General features: G+C 46.4%; 1 protein-coding gene across 2 annotated transcripts in view; it reads right to left on the reverse strand.

Moving 5' to 3' along the window:
* HDLBP (high density lipoprotein binding protein) overlaps window positions 1–17,560 on the reverse strand; it is a 36,832-nt gene that overhangs the window by 18,253 nt on the left and 1,019 nt on the right. Inside the window, exons 1-2 of one of the 2 annotated variants that reach the window (XM_014870373.2) lie at window positions 4,627–4,710; window positions 437–504 (exon numbers count right to left, since the gene is read on the reverse strand). The gene's annotated coding sequence lies outside the window, so the exon portion shown is untranslated. Of the gene's footprint in view, window positions 1–436; window positions 505–4,626; window positions 4,711–17,560 lie in introns of those variants that run through there. The other variant, XM_014870371.2, reaches the window with a different exon arrangement.

The raw sequence follows: 17,560 nt of genomic DNA on the forward strand, positions 1-17,560 counted from the left end.
CTTGAAAAGCACCCACAGGGCCCATCAGCTGCCCCATTTCCTTGTTTAAACAGACAGGAATTTAGAGGGCATATTTCCTCCCTACACAGTGGTCACCAAAACCAGAACTGCTCCCTAAGAAAGCAGAGGATGTGGAACCTAAGAAGGCCACTAGAAAGGGGGACACAACAATTTTTTAAAGCATACCCTAATTAATCTAAAGTACAGTTTCATTAATCCATTAATTAATAATGGTGTGCAATTTTTACATGAGTATGTGAATGTCTGGATAGCCAGGCCAAAACCATCGTGTACCCCTAGAGATAAGGACCCAGGAAGCTGCCTCTTCATGAGAAATTTATTTAGGTGACTGACTTGGGGAGACACTCAGAAAGTCACTCTGACTGGCAAGCTCAGGAAGAGCAAGATCTTTGGCTCTCCCAAGATAAGAACTTACCAGCTAAATGGTCAGTAGCCAGAGAGTCCGTCCTGTAAGCTGCCTGTTTGTCAGCCTGCCAGCTTTTGCTTTAGAAAGAAAAAAAAAAAAAAATTAGGTCCAAGACAACAGAAAACCATGACATCCCTGTAACTGCAACTTCCAACAGAGCCTGTACCTTTCCAAGTTGCACCTTATCCAAAACACTCTCATACCCAGTTGCATCTCCCCACACATGACACCTGTCATGCTTTACTAGCTCTGCAGGCAGCACCAGGATCTACTCAAACTTCACAGCAGGAAGTCTGGAGTAGTTACTCTTTCATCACACTGGCTACAAGAGTAGCCATCCAGTATCACGCAAAAATATACTCAATTAATAACAGATGTTCAAGACATGAAATTTCAGGGTTGCAAGCAAGACCTTCTCTAGTCAGAAAAGAATAACAACCTGAAAATCTGCCAACAACATTGCCATCAGTCACAAGTTAGGAATGTAGTTCAGTGGAGCTTGGGTGAATCAACACAGATATCCTCACAAACTAAGGCAAACACTCAGGGCTCTCTACACTCAGCTGCTGGGCAATCCAGCTCTGCAGTTTTTATTGCAAAAGATCATGCACCAGGCACTAAATTCTGTCTCCAGGCCTAAATCTGAAAGTTGGAAGAAGAAAATTTACACTGGTTTACAGGGACTATTTTAAACGTGTACACAAGGCAGACCCAGGAAGAAAAACACACTGCTGGGAAGGGATTTCCATCTGCTGGATCTGGATCTGCAGATTTACTGAAAAAGTGCTTAGGAATACAAGTGAAAATGTAAAAGCCAGTACAGTACACGCACTGTCAGTCGTACTCAGAGACCCCCAGAGCTGTTCTGTGAGCTTCTGCAGAGCTCTCCTAAAACCCAGTGCCTCTGCCTGCTCATGGGACAAGAGGCCTCTCTCCCACACACACCCTGCAGTGCTGATTGGACCACCTTCTGTACAGCAAGCTTGACTGCTTTTCAGGAAAGTGACAGCTGGCATCTCTGACCTTCCAATATGTTAGAAAAGGCTCCCAAACCCAGTGTCACTCCTAAAAACGCAGAGTTGCTGAGGGGGTGTCTCACATTATACTAGAGCTGTAATGCAGTAAGGGAGGCTGATGGTGGCAGAAGGAAAGGAGAGAAGAACAGGGAGAGCAGTGATGCAATAGTCATACAGACCTGATCTGCACCTCAGCCAAGGCCATTGTCTTCCCCTACTTCAACACGCCTTTAACAGACAGAAGGCAGCACGAACTGTGCTGTCAGAGCAATAGAGCTAATGCTGCAATTAATCCTGGAATGAGGCAGCAGGTACTGGGACAGCCAGTCATGCTGCTGAAGTGCAGCTGCTGCAGCAATGCAGATCTCTGCAAGGCATTTGCTGTGTACAGAAAGGGTGGCTAGTAACCTGATCTTGGAGAAATCTCCTTGCTGTCCAGGGTTACGCCACAGCCTAAGACTGGTTATGTGTCCATGACACATGCCTGCACTGCTCAAGCTGCTGCAGATTCCAAGGAAAGCAAATTACTGCCATGGCACCTGTTCCAGACTATCTCAGCAAGGCCTGCAGACTCCATGGCAGCTCCTCCAGCCTGTTGGGTCACTAACAAGGGTGCCACCACCTCATGGCAAGCTCCAAATGAGGGCAGGAGGAGGAGGCATCCTAGACATCACAAACAGCTGTCAAGCTCTGGTCAGAGCCTTGCTAAAGGCACAGATGTGCTTGGAACTCTAATTTCTCCAGAAAACACCATCTGGCTGATCTCACATGTGTTTTCCTCCTTAGAGGAGGAGGATGAGGATAAGAAACCAGTGAACAACACCCAATATAGCACCTACTTGAAAAACACAACCTCAAGGCACAGCTGCTGGTTTCAGTGTGTACACACCAGCTGCAGAGATCTTCCTTGCAGCCTCCACCTCAGAGAGCAGCCAGACATTCAATGCAAAATCAAAGGGCAGTGTTTATCCATATGAATTTCTGCTTCGTCACCCATACAAGAAGCTAAGAACAAATACTCCTCATCTCCAGCAACTGGTATTTTGTAGGCCTCAGGGATTCATCTCTGGCCAAAATTAGAGGCAACCATTAGAATGGTATTTTAAATGCAACATCAAAACCAGCAGTTTAAGCAGTACATTTGGATCTTACACCTCCTTGGCTTCCCACTTAGGTTTTCAAACTAAGGTTACAGCTACGTCATGCCAGCATGTAGCTGACTGGGTCAACAGGTTTCAAACTGCCTGGTTGATACACTGCCTGTAGTGCTGGCCTTGTGCACCAAAAGAAGTTACAGAAGTCTAGAGCACACTTCAATAAAGAGAGTGAAATCATCATAAAAATAACCTCCAGCAAGGGCCAGACATAATCACAGGGGCAGCATTGGTATGAAGAGAAATAAAAGCAAAGTCATGAGTTACACTGCCAATACAATCAGTTCTTGTAGACGGAAATGTCAGTTACATGTTATTTAAAAGCATATTTAATAAAACCATTATCACTTTGTTAATCCCATGCAGTGAGAACCACACACAGCAACAGGGCTGGGCTGGCTGCGGTAGGAACCGTTCTGTGTAAAGCTTTCCCACAGGACACGGCAATCTCTTGGTTGATGAGTGGACACTGATGAAAATACTTGCTTTCTGAAAACCGACGGGCTCCCTCAGAGGTTGGAGGCCCAGGCCCCCTAGTTTTGGGGGAATCACGCTGACAGACAGCTGCTGTGTGGCAGAATGCAGTCTCTCTTCGCAGCGATTCCCGACTCAGTGCATCACAGAGTGCAACACGACCGCAGCCCTGGCCGCGGGCAGCCCTGACCCATCCCCCATGTTTACTCTTCCACTAGCGCCGGCCCCGCCACCACGTCTGGCCCCGGACAGGAGGAGCCCTGTGGCGGCCCCGCCACCGAGGACGTGCACCCGGCCGCGTCCTGCTGGCCGGCCCGGTGGGGCAGGCAGACACAGTGCCTCTCAGCGGGGCTGGGAGAGGGCTTCCCCGGCGGGGCATGGACCGCGGGGAGCCTCCCGCGCGGGGCTATCTGCGCCCGGAGCCCACCCAGCCCGCATCGCCACCGTGACCCCCGGGGCAGCGGCGCGGGGTCGCCCCTCCGCTTGGCCCCGCGGTGCCCGGCCGAGGGGCGGGGGAGCCGCCAGGCCCCGCGGGCCCGGCCGGGCGGGCGGCGCAGCCAGCGCCACCTCAGCACTGGCGGCACCGGGGGCGGGGCGGCGGGGCGGGGCGGCGCCCTTAAAGGGCCCGGCGGGCCCCGCTGTCACCGCGCCCCCGGCGGGGCCGAGCGGGAGGGGGCGGCGGGGGCGCGCCCAGCGCACCAGGACTGTGCGGGGACGGGGCCGGGGCGCGGCCAGTGCCACGGGGCAGCTGCAGCCCTAGCTCCGGCAGCCCCAACCCGCCGCGGCCCTGTGGGTTGCAGGCCGGGGGCGGCCGCATCAGGCGAGCGGGGAACAGGCGCTCTCGCCGGGCCCAGTGACAGCCTCGAGCGCGGTTCCGCAGCCGCCGGAACGCTGCCGGTAGCGCGGAGGGCACGGCCAGCTCTGGACCCGGCGGTGGCACCTCCCTCCGCCGGCGGTGACCAGGGTGCTCGTCCTTCTATAGCCACGGCAGGAGTGGAGCGCTCGGCCCCGCGGCCCGGGACAGCCTGGGCTGCCCGCCGCCGGCCTCCTCGGGCTGACCAACACTGGACGAACGGTCACCGCCGGCCGCTTTGGCTCCTATCGGAATCAAACCCTAAGACCGCCAGGAACAGCGCGGAGCCGCCTCGGCCCGCGCCGCTAACCCTCTCCCACCGAGGACGGGAACCACTCCGCGCCTCGGCCCGGCCGCCCCCTCCCTATGCAGCCGCGGGGCCCGGCCTCCCCACCGGCCCGGCCCCACACGCCGGCGAGACGCGGCAGCTGCTGCCGGCCGGCACAGCCATGCCACCGCCGTCCGAGGCCGCGCCGCGGGGCCAGACTTTTCCCCACCTCCGGCCGCCCGTTGCCCTCCCTTGCCGGACTTCGCCCTGCCCGGCCCGGCCGGCGGGAAGTTAGCACCGACTTTCCAGGCAGTACCGACACGTCGGTGCCTTGAGGAGGATGCGAGGCCGCCTCGGGCCAGGCCGCCCCGCCAGCCTCCACGTCGGCGCCGCGGCCGCGGCGGAGGGGCCGCCCCCCGTCCCCCGTGACTCACTCCGGCCGGTGCCCGCTCGCCCGCCCTTCTGGAGAAACGGAGCGCTCCTGGGAGAACGGCGCGGCGCCCGCCCCGCGGCCTATATAGGCCGGGCCGCTGCCAATCCCCGGGCCGCACGTCAGCGGGACATGCCCCTTCCCGGCGGGGCCAGCCCGCCACGCGTGCCCTGCGCTGCCGGGGACGCCCCGCGGCCTGGGAGCCTGCGGCTGTGCTGGCGGCCCCGCTCCCGCCGGCCGGCCCGGCCCGCGGGGCGAGGGGAGCGAGGCGCGGGTGGCTACGCCCGCTCTGCGCCCTCGGGTCCGCACCGCTGATAGCCGCGCTGCAGGCCCTTTCCACCTTCCCTGCGGATTCAGCCCGGAACGCGCCTCCCGACCGCAGGCCAGCGGCACGGGGGGCTGGGGCTGCTGTAGCACCGAACCGCCCGCGGGCCCTTACCTAACCCCGCAACGGCCCCAGAGCTCAGGATTACCCACTTCGCTCAAGCGGTTTCACGCAGGGATAGTTAGCAGTGGCTCATCAGGGCTCTGCTCAGCCTGAAAACCACAGCTGAGAGAAGAGAGCGAACACCTGGGGCTCCTGCCCGGTCCCCCGGGTGGAGAGGGACGGCGAGGCCCCAGCCCCTGGTGGCCCCTTGATCCGCCTCCTCCTGCACGGCTTGTGTCAGAGCAGCAGCTACCCCAAGTGAAGCTGCAGGCAGGCAGAAGGGGCAAGGTAAGAGCAAGAGTAGGGGGAAAAAAACAAACAAACCAACAAAACCACAGAAAACCCCCAAAACCACAACACACCCTATATCCCCCAGAAGAGAGAGAAAAAAAAAAGCCCTCTTCTTATTCCAATTTCTAATTTGGAAATGGGGAAGAGTGAGGGAGAGGAAAGGCAAGCCGGCAAGCACAATATCCCCCTTTCCTGCATAGAGGACGTTTATTACTTTGTGCAATATAGATGTTTTTAATTATTAAACTCTGCAATCTCAGGGAACCAAGGAAAAAACTCTGTCCCATTGCTGCAAAAATACATAGAATTTGAACTGATTGTTGCATTAGCTCATTTTTCTACACATAATTAATCTCTCATAATTCATAACTTATTAGTGACTGATTTTCTCATTCCTACCTTGAAAGAAAGCACTCCCATATCCTATCAAACAAAACGAAAGAAGCTGCTCTGTGGAGCTCTGACCACAAAAATCTGAGGTCTTTGGGATAACTGCTTTTAATTACATGCATTAAATTTTAGAGATTTCATGCACTATATTTATGGAAACATGGATGGTATTTAGCCTTTAGTAAAATTATTATTTATTAATAAACAAGAGTAGATTTCTCCTCTTTTTATCTTATGGCTGGGAGAACATAATCAAAGCACTTGAATTTTTTGACATGAACAATTTATAACTCTAAATAAAGATACACTTGTGGGTGAAATCAGGAAGACTGCTAAACAGAGGAAAAAAGTTGTCAAGACCTGACACTACGGCCAGGCACCTCTGTGATCTGATCTATCTCCTCAGAAATCCTGTAATCTCTGTGAGGATGCAGGAATACCACTCCAAGCATGGTTTTCTCCACAGAAAGGCAGCCATCACTGCTGCCACGTCATATCTGCTCCAGGAGCTGGCTCTGGCACAAACCACCCGGGCTGTGGATGCCATGAACATCTGTAAGGCCCACAAGCAGGCTGGTGCCTACCAAGCATTCGGTGGCTCTTGCAAAAGCAGAGCTCCAGGGACCTGGGCAAACCTCAGCACCTCCAGACTTTGGGCAGCAGCTGCAGTGCAAGGTGTAATCTGGGACTCAGAATATTCCTTAAGGTGTATGATGCTTTTCAGGTGCTTTTGTTCCCTCGTGTTTATCTCCCCAGTGCAAAGCAGGCAGGCTCCTCTCAACACTCTAACTTCCAATTAACTCTAACATGAGTAAATATCACGATCCCCTGTGCCAGGGAACCAGAGAAGCATCACAACCTCCAGCCTACAGCATCTTACCAAGGCACCAACATGGTTCTCCCTCATCTCCACCTCATTATATGGTTTAGCAGGGGCCCTTTGTGGGGACATGCCACCTCGTGCCTCTGGGGTAACAGCATGGCCCTCTCCTGCTTTCTCTGTATTGTGCTGCTGCAGCCACGGCTTGCCAGATCATTATGGATTTCTGGCTTCTATCACAGCTTCCACTCCAGGTCTGCTTAAGAGGCAAATCTTCCTCTGCCTGTTGCTCTTCCTTTATTTGCAGTTGCAAGTGGTGGGAGGGAAGCTTGCCCAGTCCCAGAAGCTACTGGAAGGCCTAGAGCACTTCATTGTGTGCCATCCTCAAATGATTTCTGCTGAAGGAAACTTGTCACAGGCTGCTCTCCTTAGAGGAAGATCTTCCACAGGGACAGAGGTGTGTGTATGAGGGGAAAAGCTCACTTTTCTCCCCACATTCAGTAAGTACATAAGTGTCCTGTGCATGGACAAAAGCACATTTAGAAGGTGCCAGGAGGCTTATTTCAACTTCCTGCTCCCACCAGCACACCAACCATCTCTGCTTCATCCCATACCTTTTCTTCAATGAGGCTATGGAGTATGGGCAGAGAGGGGTTTCCACAGATTGCTTCAGACCTGCTCTGTCTAGTTACTTGCCAAAAAATGCAATCTCGCATTAGAAAATATTTTTAAAATACAATTGTCATGGAGATGTGTGTAAAATGGCTCCTCTGTAAGCCAGGTGCAGGAACTTTTGGTAGCTGAGGGGAATGGAGACAGAAGAAGTTACCTAACCCTTTGACAAACACTAACTTACCACTCTCTCTCAAGCAACCCATATTTTGGCAGTATTAAAACATGCCCATATTTCCTAACTTGTTAGAACAACTGAAAAAGAAGCCTCCCAAAGACAGCACCAAAGGGTGGCAGAAAGGGTAAAGGATTGGGCAGTGCATAGTTTCCATGGCTTATCAGGCTGGCAACTCATATCACCAGTGCGAGGGAGGACACAGAAATGGGACCAGCAAAAACATCAAACATGCACAGAGAGAAAACTAACATTGAAATGGTTTGGGGCTTGATTTTTTTGGAATGTGTTCACCCGTGTGAAGGCAAGGTTGAGGAGTTAAGAAGCTTTCCATGATCACTTCACCCCAGAGCTCTTGGGGAAGAGAAAGAAAACTGCACCTTAAACTACTGCAGCAAAAAGGTTGGTGTTTCCTGGCACATCTAACCTCGGCTGAGCTGGGATTTTGCAAAGTATTTCTTCTAGCCTATTCGTATTTTCTGTTGTTATAAGAGAGTCCTATTTTTCCAGCCAGAAACCAAAAGCCTTATTTGGAAAGCAACCCAAGTATGTTCCAAGGAGTGTGTGCTGTGATTTTATTTCCTGTTAAATATAACTCCAGATTTCTAAAACTGTACAAATAAGCACCCTTTTTGTACTCTGGGTGCTTATCCCACACACTCAAGTCAGAGAACACCACAAAAGAGCTACCCCTTGAAAGCATCCATTTCAGTACATCCCTTGCCAGTGGCATTAAGAGAAAAGGGCTGGGGGGTATACTTTGCATCACACTAGAAAAAGCAAGCAAAAGAGGATTCAGGATGCAGGATACTTTAATGCCAGAGTACTGAGTTCTAAGCCAAAGCAGGATACGTGTCTCAGCTCTACAGCTATCGCTGTGCCTCGCCAGGGAATCTTCCAACAGAACATTTGCATTTCTACAGAAAATCTCCGGTAAATTGAAGTTAGGAGTCTGCTAAGAAAATAAAAAAAAAAGTTTCATCACAGAAAATGACTGAACATGAGTCCACATTGCTTATATCTCTGTGACTTTGAGACTAGTTTTTACTTATTTGCCATGATGAAGAAAAGTTCCAGGGATGTGCAAATTAAGACACCTATCTTCCATTCACACACCAGTGCTGGGAAGAAATGATTCTGTAGGCTAAATTCTGCCCCTTGGCTGTACTTAATGCAGCCCCACCATCTTCAGAGGCCCACTGTAAATACCCAATTCGAGAATTATAGGTAGAAAGAGAAAAGTCTACCCAAGCCTAGACACTAATCCCCAGCTCCAACCACTTAGTGATGTTGTGAAGAAGGGAGGGTGGTGGAAGGAAGATGAGTGTCTATGTGTGCTTGTCACAGGCAGGGTCTGGGTGGTATAAAATATAGGGTCCCAAGTGGGTGCAACACCACTCACCTTTCTCCTGGTAACCTACATTGCTTATTGAGGGCAATGCTCTTGCAGGAAGAGAAGAGCTGACTTGATACTGAAGGAAAATGACAGACCTCAGCAGGACTCCGAGGCAAATGTGAGTGTTTAAAAGACTTATTTCCTGGGCACTCTGACAATAAAATTATGCAACCATCAGCTAGCAAAGAATATATATACTGCCCTTCCTAGGCTATCACAAGGGGCATGCAGAATAGGTAGGAAGAACAGGAGCAACTTACTGGTGTGGACAGAGTTCTAGTGTGAACAAGGAGCATCAGGCCTTCTGACTGCAGAGGGAGGAAAAGCTGCTGGTTTTACACAAGGTCACTGAGGAGATTAAATGGAAAAAAAAAAAATAACCCAGTAAACAGACTCAAGCTGTACTCTTAGATTTGCTGCAGATTTGGTGAATTGACCAGCAAAATACTCTTGGTTGCCCTGGCTGTGCACACACAGCATCTTGATTTTCTTTATGGACTCGTTATTTCATTTCAAGTTGTTCAGAATGCTGTGATCCTTGGATGTCAGGTGGTGTGACAAAAAAAAAAAAAGCCTTTTCAGAGATGAGGATAAAAAAAAAAAAAAAAAATCAATGGACAGTTTAATAAAATCAATTCAAAAGCAAAGCAGAAGGAAGCCACAGAGAACCAGTCTGAGTCTGCCCTTCCACGTGCACTGTGAGAGAAATCTGATTTAACATAAACTTGGCTTTCAAGAAGTTGCAAAAGAGTAGAATTTTTAAGGAGTAGAAGCAAATTTCAGGTTCCTGGCCTTGGGGACTCAATAAACATTTTCACAAGGAATAAATATGAGGGATAAAGTAAAATACAGTATCTTCCAGTTTCACAGTAAAGCAAAACACTGGTTTGACTCAAGAATGGAAAAAATGATTCAGAAAACAAAGATTCCAAATACATTGCTAGGAAAGTGGGAACAGCACAGAAATCACAGAAATTCAGAATATGTGGCAACACATGGAGGTCACAGTCTCTGGGGCCTGCTCAAAGCAGGGTCAGACCAGGGCATTCAGGGCTTTCCTCACTCAGGTCTTGAAAACCTTCAGAACTGCACAAACTTTCTGGGCAATACCTATTCCAATACCTCACTATCCTTACAGTGAAGAAAGGTTCCTTACTTCCAGTTTAAAGTTCAAATTTCAATGTTGACTCTTTATGTTGATCTGAACTTGCTTTTCAGTTTAAATTACCACCACACTGTGTGCTTATCACTCCCAGGTGCTTTCACAGTAGTTCTGCAGCACTGCTTGTCATTCTACACTACAGAACAACAAAAATCTTCCACAATTACCGAGCTAAGAGGCACTTCCCACAGCTTGCTAATATCCCAGTTACCCAAGAAATGAGGATTTTGGAGAAACTGCAGGACAAAACATGCACTATTTTCTTTCTGTGCTTCAAATGGAAACTTTCACTTTGCTGTCCTTTGGCTTACTGGGTTGAAGTCCTTTTGTTTACCTTTCAGAATCTCCTGTTCTCTCTCCATTGGCCACTGCAATGTAAAATGAACACGTGGCAATTTTTTTAAAGAAATGCTGCCAGCAGCTCTCATGCACTATACATCACCTAGCTTGAAAAGGCAAGGGATTTGCAAGCCCTAAACTTACCTTTTTCCACATTAACTGTCGTCATATACTGAGGAAATGTAAAGTCAACTGCGTCCCTCAGCTCAAATTGTCACCAGATCCACTAAGAGCCTCCTCCAGGTATTCTTAAGCTGATGTTTTGCAGGGCAGAATTTAAGTACTTGCTTACAGCCGTTTATAAAGATGACAACAACCACTTCTTTTCACATAGATTAGATAAATATATATAGAAAATGAAGAAAAAAAAAAAAACAGTGGCAAACTAAATGAGACCTCCCCAATGCCACTTTTCAGGGGAGGAGCAGAAAAATTGCAACTTAAGCAAAAATGTAAACAGACATTTGGTTTTGTCCATTTTGTTTGTGTTACAGTTCTTTTTAATCTTGCTTAGCTACTTTTATTTGACGTATTATATAAAAAAAACCTCAGCAAAGTCGTTCAAGGCTCCTTGAAAGATTTTAGATTCCTCAGTTCATAATGTTTATTGGATAACGAAGACTCATAAGAATGCCAGAGCTCCATTTTTATAAACTTCTATGTGCTCTGGTATGTTTTGCTCTGAATTCCAGTTTCCCAAGGTACATGGCTTCACGAGACCCTCTAATTCTGTAAATTTTATATTTCTTTATTTTTATCTTTCAGTTGCAATAAGCAGAAAAGTCAGCATTATTGTGACAAACAAAACGCTTGAAAGATTAAAAGCCTGAAACTTGCAGGGAGGCTTGTGCTTTGTTTGGAGCAGGACAGAACTATTTAAAAATGAAAAAAACCCACCTTCAGTTTGGAAACAATTCCTCTGAAAAAGCATTAAAGTAAATATCTGATTCCAATTGCCACTTTGAAAAAGCAATGCTTGGACCCTCACTATTTGAGCACTGCCTTCCCTTTGTCCTATTCATAGCACATGCAACAGGGGCTCAGCATATCCACAGACAAGCACTAATTCCTAATCTCTACTAGGCCAAGCAAAAGGCTCTTCATGTGTTAGACAGAATTACATCACGGTGATCTAAACTGACAGTGAAAAACCCAGACAGTCTTCCCTTCCAAATTTGCAAGGCCATTCTAAGCCTGCTATGAAAGGAGAGAAAGAGAGATAGGGAGAACTCAGAGTAAAACTATTCTCCCTAATTGTTACAAATAATATTATTTCACGCTTAAAACCCCTTTTCATAACTGAATCATTCCCAGTTCTACCCTGGTCATCTTTGGGCTGAACTGGAACAGGACATGAACCATTTTGGGTACAATCTTTTTGTTTTGATACCTCATGCTGCTCAGTCCTCCACCCATTTGGTTATTGTCTTTTGGATTAATAGAATGGTGTCCTGAGCAAGAAGAGTTTTTAAATAAAATAGAGGGGTAATGTTTCTTAAGTTTGCAAGAACTTCTAACTTTCTGTAAATACTCACTGCTTGCTCTCATTTTACCCAAGCTAATGCTGCAAGCAACAGAGCAATCTACTCAGGATCTTAATTTCATGAAACTATTTTGAAGAGCAAGAGTAAAAATTCACTTTTAAGCTTCTTCAACGCTACATAATCAGCTCTACTTTTAAGCAATAATCATATACCTACAACCTGCTATTCTCCAGACATTCCAAGGGTCCCTATAAGACCAAACACCTAAATCCCAGCACAATGCACCAACTGCTGAAGTATTCACTTGAAAACAAAGGCATATGCACTAGCAGGTCAACCATAATATATTCCCATTCCCACTCTCACCCTGCCTGCTCTGGGAGTTGTTCTTTTCAGCTTTCCTTTCAACTGCTCCAGCACAGGTTTACATTCTACTTTATCGCTGGCACAGAGATAACAGCAAACTTACTTTCTCCTGAGCAATGGAAACAGCTGGGGCCTGGTGAACAAACAGCAGAACCCTGCTCTCCTCTTTCACAAAGGCAGAAGTCAGGCAATCCACATCATCTCCAGTGCCCACTGGACACACAAAAATGCCCCCCAACTTCTGGGGCAAGCAGCAATAAGTCCACTGCAATCACTCCTGGCTTCCTGCCCCACTGTGGCTTTCCCGAGCTTTGTCTTTGTCCCTGCCAGTGGGGAAATCTTAACTCTGTCCCTTACTCTCTTCCTTTTTCCTAACACGTCCTATGTGCCCATCCCATGCCCAAGGGCTCTGTTCTGGCCACACAGGCTGCCCATGGCTTTGTTTGTCACTCATCTTTGGCAAATATCCAGCTCATTTTGTGAAATATCCAGTTCAATTCCCAGTGCCAGAAATACAGGGATAGATAAAAACATGAGACTACAAAAAAGCAGAAGAGAACCAGCAAGTGATGCTTACAGCAGGTGGTGCCACCTGAATTGAGCAGTGGCCATCAAAGCAGTGTTCCTCAGAAATAAAAGGCTCTGCAGATTTTTCAGCAACTTGCTGTAAAACCTTTGAAATACCAGCCAACCAAAACTAACATGGGTGGGGACAAGGGACAGGGGGAGTGATGCCCATGCTGTGTGCCAATACCTGGAACCAAGCCTGAAATTTGAATAAGAAGATTATTCCAGTTCTCCAATCCCTGATGAAAAATATGCCATAAATTACCTTTGTGACAGCTATACCTGCCTCGTGGTATTTACTGAGAGATATGGCACCAGTAAAGTTCCTTTAAAACCAGAATCCTGACATGTGACTTGGGGTCAGACAGCACTTTATGGACTTGTGGAGAAATCTCAATTAATTCAATAACACAGACAGAAAGCTGTGTCCTGCCTCCACCAAACAGGATTGTAATAGTCAAAACACAACAGGGCTCCCAGCCTTTCCTCCTTAAAATCTAGTTATTTGCTGGGATGTTGCTGAATTTATAGCTACAGCACAAAAGTATCAATTATCATGGTATGAGGACTCCCAGAAACTCTTCTTCACAGATATTTCTCATGCAGGTAAAAGATGGGGCATACACACAAATTATATATATAGATACTTTTACCAGAATCACACTGACATACATTTACAAGCAAGTTCCTTATAGAATTCTGTTTCTTGGTTTTGCTTTGTTTCCTTGTTTTCATGTGAGTTTGTTTTGTTGTTGGGGTGTTTTTTTCAGGGGGGAGGGACGGGTGTGTCTCTTTCATTAAAGCTAAATAAATCTATCTATTCCATCCATAAACTTCTCCCAAGCCGTTTTCTCATCACTGAAAATTCATCAGTAAAACAGCAAAACTGTTGCTGGAAAACAGTTCCAGACACTGTGCTGTGGAGTGCAAGAGAATCTGGTACTACTTCCATTCTGCATCAACAAGTAAATCAATTTTATTTTGCAATTAAATTAAATAACATCATTTAAGGGAGACCACATAAATATGACCATGCCATTCAATCCTCAAAACTTTTCCTGTGAGTCACCATTTCTTTGTGTCTTGCAGCTACTGAACCAATCCCTTCCCTTCTTCTAATGCTGTTTTTCCACTGAAGTTAAACTCGTTACAACTTCATCTTGATGAGCTTTTTGTGGTCCATCTTTTCTCTCAAGTTTCTCCCTGATTTTTTTCTGCTTGCTGCTTTGCAAGTGCCTCTTTTGTGCCTCTAGCTGGACATAACTCCTTGCTCCAACCCCTGCTCCTGACAAAAGAGTGACATGCTTCCCTCGGTGCCTCAGCAACACAGCCAGCTCCCACAGGCCAGGCAGCTGTGGCCAAGGTCAGCTCTGCACCCACAGCAGTGCTTATGTGTACTTTACCTATCTACACGTTAATATATCTAGCAATAATTTGAAAAATATTTGTAAGTATCTTTGAGGCTCGAATGATCTACCAGAAGCAAGATTCAACAACTTGTCGTGAGAGATAAGTGAGGTCTACCAGCAGGATCAAAGAAAAGTAGCTGAATTATATGGCAGCTGCCAGAAATCATTCCTATACTTCTGCAAGACTGCTGGGAAAATATCAGCACTTGCTTGTGTAGGTAGAAACACCAAAGATCACCTAAATGAAGGAAAAATTAACTATTTCAGCTTTAACACACCTTTTTTATGAAACAAACTCAGAACACAAATTACAGCCTGATTACTTCTCCTTGTTGCAATTAAAACCTTAAACACATAAATCCTCTAACAACTCAAGTTTTTTCCCTTGCTTCAGCTGGTACTTTTCCTCCTCACTTATTGATACATCTTTTTCCAACCTGACTTTCTGATTTCTTTCCACTGAAGTCACACCATGAGAGCTAAGGGGCAACATGAGTCCATAGAAAGAAGATGAGGATAAAGATCACTAGAGTTATTAGGCATTCAGGACTTATCCATTTAAGATGGGAATGCAAATCACAAGACTTTAATAGACTGTTTATATCCTAAAAATTTGCTTTATTTTAAAGCTAAAGGACAGATAAACACAAATATAAATACAAATCTCTCGGGTGTAATTCCACATCCAGGATAAGCTAGTAACCCAAAATTCTTCTGAACCCAGGAATTTTTCTAAAATGGAAAGAGCTCTTGAAACCAGCTCTAGATTCTTGACACAATACTAGATTCTCGACTTAATGACCAGCCTAGCATGAACACCTGGAGGCCAGAGACCAGCTCCAGGTGTCCTGAGTCCCCTGCAATCCTTTCCCCAAAAGGCCCTACTGACCAGGACTCTTTTTTCCATTCCAAATGCAGTCTCACAGGCCACAATCAACACTACAGACTCTGCAGGAATAGCTTCTAGACCAAAGGCCTAGAAAAAACAATAAGAAAAACAAAAAAACCATGAGCAAAGCCCAACAGACTACACAGCAGCATCCTGCTTTCAAAGGTAGGATAATTAGGAAGAGGAACAGAGGCCTAATCCAGCAGCTGGGTTTTATTTTCCTATCTCTTCTTTATCAGTTTTCATACTTTGATACAATAACACCTACTTAATTCTTGCACAGACACATGCTGCAGAAGTTGTACAGGCTCTGGGCCTCTCAGTAATGTGCTCCTGGACGAGTCAGACTTGTTACCTCCTGGATGAACACACCTTTCTCAGTCTGCTTTAAAACCCTGTTGCAACTTCATCAGTGGTGCACAGAATCCCAGACTGGTTTGGGTTGGAAGGGACCTTAACCACCATCCAATTCCACACCCTGTCATGAGTGGAAATCTTCCACTAGGCCAGGTTGCTCCAAGTCACATCCAACCTGGCCTTAAACATTTCCAGGGGTGGGGAAGCCATCACTGCTCTGTATATCTTTGTCAAGACTGTAACAACATTCCCATAAGGGTTCAAAACACCCATGGGAACACTTGCCAGTCTCGTTATTTCACTCTGAGGTTTATTTTATAAACTCTGCACAATATAAGCCTGAGGATTTCCTTCTGTGGAATTCTTCAATACAAAACAAAGTCGAACCATTGTTGAGTGAGTTTTTTTCAAAAGAGAAACATTTTCACATAAATATACTCTACAGAAAGCCACCATTCAAGTTGTCAAAACCCTTCCAGCTATGGTAAGTGAACCATTCATTCATAAGGAGAGGTTTAGAGTGGATATTGGGAAGCAGCACAGGCTACTCATCAGTCACCATCCCTGATGTATGGACACAGCACCTGGGGAATGGCTCAGTGGTTAACACATGGTGCTGGGTGAATGCTTGGACTGGATGATGTTGTAGGTATTTTCCATCCTAAATGATCCTATGATTTTAACCACACAACTTGCATTCAGTTTGAACGTTCTGGACTGGTCCCAGTGTCACTGCTGACTGCTCTGACCTGTAGTGATTGGATGGATTACCCAAATTTTCACAGCAGCACAATCCTAAGTGCATTTGTACCAGCTTAACAAGCTTCCATATACAAAGAGAATAATACACTTTGGAAAAGGCAGTACCACCCAAAATACTGTGAAACATCCCAATTTTCTTCAAAAAGGTACAAACTGCACAGTTTGCCTTGTCTGGGATGGCTCCCACTCATATGACAGCTATGGAAAGCCTAGGGTTACAAAGCTCTTTTCTAACAGACCATAATATCTTCAGAGGCAGCTTCATGTTAAATGGGAAAACAAAAAACAAACCAGCTACTTGACTAAGAATAACTGCCCTTAACCTACCAAAATAAAGTTACAATTGTTAGCATTATGCTGTGCAACAACCACCAACAACATTATGATCCAATTCTAATTCAAGGGGAAATCCTCCTTATCATCCCAACCTAGATAAGAGAGACTAATAAAAAACTAGGGACCATAATAACCTTCAAAATCAAAAGAAGATATGTCATTTTTTCACCCTATCAGGCAAAACTGGGAAAGGGGTGAAAAAGAAGCAAATAGAAAAAAAAATCAGCTTAACTTGCAACGAAGGAGAAGACAGGAGTGTGTACCACACATAGACCAAACATGGAGAAATCTTCAACTGTTTCTTACAGAAGCTGCTTGGAAAACTGTCCTTTGGAATGATCTGGACTTATCTGCAGCAGTGGCAAAGCTCAGGCTGGCTGGTTACCCTGCCATCACATACCACCAGTTACTGTTATTTTCATATCTAATGAGAGCTCTTCCTGATCTTCTGATTCCTGTAAAACTATGCTGTGGACCTTTATGAAAAAGACTGAGTGTTTTTGTTGTGGATGGCTCTGCCTATGATTTGAGCCGTGCTTTATGAAAATCCCTGTACAAACAGGAAGACTGTTTTTTTTTTCAACAGCTTGAATCTAAACAGGCAAAGGGTTAGAGAGACAGAGCTTCAGCAGACACACATTGGGTTACTGCTTCCTTTTCTGCTTCACCTCTAATATATGTTCCTTTACCACGGTGAGGGATAGCCAACCCACATATGAAACAATGCATGAAACACCACTTCCAAGTCAGGTTCGGGGGGAGAAAAAACCAAACCCACAAACTATGCTACTATCTGTTGTCTTCTAACTGAAGACAGTTGTTGGAATAGAATGAGTAGGAAAAATGGAGACTAAATCACCAAGCAGATACTTCACTCATCTTACTAAGCAGAAAACATGTGATAAAGCAATGCAGCACATATGAGTGTGCAGATTTTTCTCTGTCATTACACAACAGGATAAGACAAAAAAAACCCTCTTTCAAACACCTTGGGGCTGAATGTCACTAATTTTAACTTCACAGGTACAAAACCGACATTGTTTCACATTCTAAACATAATGAATTCAAGGCCCTTGCCTCATCTTACAAGTTAACT

This window comes from Sturnus vulgaris, chromosome 10 (assembly GCF_052056855.1).
Source record: "Sturnus vulgaris isolate bStuVul1 chromosome 10, bStuVul1.hap1, whole genome shotgun sequence".
NCBI classification, from domain to species: Eukaryota; Metazoa; Chordata; class Aves; order Passeriformes; family Sturnidae; genus Sturnus; species Sturnus vulgaris.